Source organism: Rhinopithecus bieti, unplaced genomic scaffold (assembly GCF_001698545.2).
Source record: "Rhinopithecus bieti isolate Rb0 unplaced genomic scaffold, ASM169854v2 scaffold_10132, whole genome shotgun sequence".
In the NCBI taxonomy this organism is placed as follows: Eukaryota; Metazoa; Chordata; class Mammalia; order Primates; family Cercopithecidae; genus Rhinopithecus; species Rhinopithecus bieti.
In genome coordinates this window covers 520025-525591 of record NW_016806330.1, presented here as the reverse complement: position 1 = coordinate 525591, position 5567 = coordinate 520025, and positions in this window count along the sequence as shown.

The window sequence follows — 5567 nt, the reverse complement described above, 5'->3', positions numbered from 1 at the left end:
TATAAATATATTGCTAAATTTAAAATATATATAAATATTATTTAATATGTATAAGATACTCAAATTTATGAACGTACTTGTTTGTTTTAAAGTTTCATGCATTATGAATTTATTACGTCCCCTATTACAATGGTCTCCACAATGAAGAGACCCTCACTGTCCTATTATGTTCCTCCAAGTAGTTTTATAATTTCTTTCATATGAGTCCACTATCTTTCTTCAGTCTACATTCCGCTGTTACTATTGTTACTCTAATGTATAACTCTATTGCTGATTAACTTGTTTTGGTGAAAGTGTTTACTTGTTGTATTAGTCAAGATTCTCCAGAGAGATAGAACCAATAGGATGGATGGATGGATGGATGGATGGATGGATGGATGGATGGACAAATGAACAGGCATACAGACAGACAGTTCAGAGGGAATTTGTTAGAGGAATTGTCTCACTGGGTTATGGAAACTGAGAAGTCCCAGGACAGGGCAACTGTAAGCTGGAGACCCTGGGATGCCATTGGTGCTGCTCAGCCCAAATCTGAACACTTCAGAATCTGGGAAGCTGATGGTGAAATTCTCAGTTTGAGGCCAAAAGCCTAGGAACCTGGGGGCCATTGATGTTAAGTCCTGGAGTCCAAAGGCCATAGAGCCTGGAGTTCTGATGTCCAAGGGCAGGAGAAGAATGTTCCAGCTCCAGCAGAGAGAGAGAAATCACCTTTCCTCTGCCTTTTTCATTCAATCTAGCCCCTGCCACACACACACTCATAGCTATTTGGCTGGTGCCCACCAAAGTTGAGAACAGATCTTCATAACTCATTCCACCAACTCACATGCCAATCTCCTCTAGACACACCCTCATAGACACACCCATAAATAATGCTTTATCAGTTTTCTTAGGCATTCCTTAATTCAATCAAGTTGACACCTAAAATGAAAGATAACACCTGTGCTATGATAAATTGGCTACATTGATTAAATGTCCATGAACACCAAGTACTAAGATAAAAATGGCAGTGTACAGTGAAGCATAAATGAAGGTCGTCTAAGTCAGGTATGAAAATGGCATGCAAATTGTTCCTGAAAGAATGCCTAGAAACACCACACACACACACACACGCACAGTCACACACACATAGGTAAGTCCAATTATCCACAAGCAATCCCTCTGTATGTGTTTTGTGTCCCAAGTCAGACAAGTCTAATCTCTTCTGGTTTGAGGAGGCAACTAGCATGGGTCAATGTACTTGTTTCTATGAAGCCCATGGTCCATCCTTGCCTGTCACACTTCCCAGCTTAGCATATTGGCAGCCAGAGCCCTGATATTTTGAAATGCTGTATATTGACAGACTGGATCAAGAAAATGTGGCACATATACACCATGGAATACTACTATGCAGCCATAAAAAAAGGATGAGTTCGTGTCCTTCGTAGGGACATGGATGCAGCTGGAAACCATCATTCTCAGCAAACTATCACAAGAACAGAAAACCAAATATCGTATGTTCTCACTCATAGGTGGGAATTGAACATTGAGATCACTTGGACACAGGAAGGGGAATATCACACACCAGGTCCTATTGTGGGGAGGGGGCAGGGAAGAGGGATAGCATTAGGAGATACACCTAATGTAAACGATGAGTTAATGGGTGCAGCACACCAACATGGCACATGTATACATATGTAACAAACCTGAACGTTGTGCACATGTACCCTAGAACTTAAAGTATAATAAAAAATAAAACATTAAAAAATATAAAAAAAATAAAAAAAGAAATGCTGTATATTAATTTCAAGTCCAAGAGTCTAGCTAGAAATTCATGAGACTATTTGCATAAGAAATTTGGGTCCTGGGAGTATTACTTCATGTCTTTGTCACTTCTTGTAACACAGCACCATCCCTTGGTAACAATGGGCACTATGAGTTGGACACTAAAAAGGCTCTGGTTACATTAGTAACTTTATTTCAATTGTAGCACTTACTCTATGCCTTTTTCCTTCTACTTAGTGTTTTAAAATGTATATCTGTATGTTCTCTTTAAGGATAAGTAACTTAGTGAACACTTATCTTCTTTCTGACAACTTTCAGCCTACTGTGTTTATCTAATTCCTATTTCATTTCTAACAGGGCTTTATAAATTTTATAAGTTGAAAGACTTAATCAAATTACTTCTTTACTCTTACTTTTTAGACTGTATTTTTTTAAAAAAAATCTCACGTGTTTATTTGAATTGGGAACACTCTTTTTCCAAAAGAGGGCTGGTAGGTGTCTTTGTGTTGCAAATATTCTGATTGTTAATTGCCTGAGTCAATATCAAGGAATTGTCTATAGGCCGTCACATTTAAATGCCAGTTTGACTAGATAAAAAATTTCATTTCAAAATCATCTTTTCTTCAAGTTAGATTGGCAGCACCTCTCTGAAACCCTTGGAGTCACACAAAGTTTCAGAATTTGAATGACTTAAGAAACGTTCCTTAATACACACACCAAATGTAGAGTGTTACATAACTAGCCCAATTAGGTCTAGGTTATGATTCTCAAATCAAATACACCAATATATCTGCAGCAAGACATATAAACATTAATGCTAAAATCTTTTAAAAGATTATAGACTTTTGTCACCTCACATTAGATATTTTTCTAACAAATTCTGTTACCAAATTTTCACAAATGCACAAGATTTTATTTCAATTTGGAAGGTGTTTCAAAAGTACATATATGAGATTTAGCATGAACAGTATAAAATTACTTCAGGTATTTTTATTTGGTTTTGATCCCTCCTTCTTTCACTGTTTATGTTAACGAATTTTAAACTTACAGAAAAGCTTCTATGTCCTCAACTATATTTTCTAAATGGGCTTAATTTTTCTCCTTTCTCAGGTATGCCAATGAGTCATAGATTTGATCTCTTTGAATAATCCCATATTTCTCAGAAGTTTTATTCATTTTTAAAATTCTCTTCTCTTTACTTTTGTCTGACTGAGTAAATTGGAAGAACTAATCTTCAAGCTCCAAGTCTTTCCTCAGTTTGGTCTATTCTGTTGTTAATGCTTCTGAGTGTATGATGAAAGTCTTAAAGTGAATTTTTCACTTCTAAAAGTTCAGCTTTTTCTTTCTTAAAATGGCTATTTTATCTTTCAGTTCCTGGATTATTTTATTGAATTCATTGTATTGGGTTTTGAGTTTCTCCTACAACTTGATGAGCTTCCTTACCTCCAGAGTCTGAATTCTATGTCAGTCATTTCAGTCTGCTTAATAATCATTATTGGGGGCTAGTGTATTTGTTTGGAGATAAGGTGACATTCTGGCTTTCTGAATTGCCAGAGTTCTTATGCTGATTCTTTCTCATGTGTAAAGGCTTGTGTTCCTTTAACTGTAGTGTAAGTTTAGTATAGACAGTTGGCTTCATTTCTAGATGCTTTTTGAGGGCCAACACTCTGCACTGATAAAGAAAAACTTCAGCCAAATTAAATTTAAAGGAGTTTTGATTCCTAGATTGGGGAGCCCTCAAAATCACAGCAGTTTCAGAGTTACTCCGGGGTGCCTCGTGGCCAGAACAAATTTATAGACAAAAAAGGTAAAGTGAAGTACAAGAATCGGAAGTGAGGTACAGAAAGAGTGAGATTGGTTACAACTCGGCATTTGCCTTATTTTAACACAGTTTGAAAGTTCAGCAGTCTACGAGTAGTTGAAGTATGCCTGCTGGGACTGGCCAACACTCAGCCATTTTTACAGGGGCTTACTATTAAGTTAGGTTTTCAATTTTGCCTGACAAGGTTACTTTCATCCACAAGGACTCAAATATAGAAATATGGAGTATGGCGGTCTTCTCAGGCCATGCTTATTTGCTTTAACCGTACAGAATCTTTATTTGTGCCTGAAATTTTTGCCTTAGGTTTCACAGGCATTGTATACCGGCAAAATATTTTTGGTGTTGTAATTTGGGTACACTATAGTAAGAGTAGTGGTCAGCAGACTTACTCAGCTGCACAGCTCTCACATTTTGGCATGTTCACAGTAGTGCTCTGTTGGGGCGGAGGTGAAGACAACTAACCCCCTCACCAGATCCACTCCTGAATCTTGGAGGATCCCCCTCCAGTCACTGGCACCATGCTCTCATTTCCTTAGTTGGGTGTTCTGGGCCACAGGACTCCCTCAGGCAGCAGACATGGCTGGTAAGCTGTACTCTTTCCAGACTAGCCCTGCAGAAGGAGCAACACTCTGCTCCTCCACCAGCCCAGATGTCTCATCCTTGTCAGTGTTCTGAGAATGCAGATTTTTTTTTTTTTTTAGATGGAGTTTTCGCTTTTATTGCCCAGACTGGAATCCAATGGTGTGACTGCGGCTCAGCACAACCTCTGCCTCCCAGATTCAAGCAATTCTCCTGCCTCATCCTCCTGAGTAACTGATTACATTCATGTGCCACCATGCCGGGCTAATTTTCTATTTTTAGTTGAAATGGGGTTTCTCCATGTTGGTCAGGCTAGTCTTGAACTCCTGACCTCAGGCGATCTGCCCACCTCAGCCTCCCAAAGTGCTGGGATTACCAGCGTGAGCCACCACGCCCGGTTCAGTGTGGATGTTTAAAGACTGTGGGCTCCCCCCACTGCTTGGGTGCTTTCCAAGCTGGCAAATCTGCAAGGTTAGGAGCAGCAGGGGTGGGTTGAGTTGCCCAATCTGCCATCCAGGTGCTTTTAAAGGGAACATGGAGATGTATACCCTAGCAGAGGTCAGGTAGGGGTAGAGCTGGAAGCTGATACTGACCTTGTCTGGTAGGGAAAAGTGTAGCAATTTGACTTCTCCCCAGCACCATGACTGCAGGCTATATTGGGACTACAGCAGCTGGTGCTGGGCTGCCCTGGGGTTCAAGACCTGTGGGGGTCCCTGTGGAGTAAAGTGTTGCCTCCATCAAAACTTCTGGGAGCTCTCTGAATTCATCTAGCTGCCTGGGAGGGCTAAGGGAATTCTCCTCTCCCCAGGATTGCAAAGGTCCCTTTAGGAACTGTGTGTCCTCTGGGGGGTTCTCACTCACCCTTTCTCCTTGTTAGAGAGCTTCTGCTGGCTCCAGGCCAGGCCTCAGTGGGCCATTGCCCAGTTTCACTCTCCTCTGTTCTCCATGTCCCTTTATTCCCTTGATGGATCTTAACCTGGTTTCTTAGATAATCTGCCTATACAGTCAGTTTACTCACCACTTTGTTTCCTCTCCATGAGAGCAGCACACACTCACCGCATCTTGACTCCATCCTCCTATATTTCCAATTTTTTAGTTACACCCTAACTCCTTATGAGAAAGTTTTCTATCAGATCCTATCTCATTCTATAACTAGAATAATTTATACAGTTTCATCCGTTTAACTCTATAGCAAACTATTATGTGTGGAGCCAGGCCTTCTGAACTCCATAACTTAAGCTCTTAACACTCATGCTCTGTTTCTTGTATCAATATGTTAAATATGTTAAAGGAAAATATTGGAGAGAAAAAGTAGTGTCATTTTTCACAAATAGCATTTCTCATATGCTATATTATATTCAGAGTTTTGGACATTATATATAAATATATCTAGTGTAAGGGATTC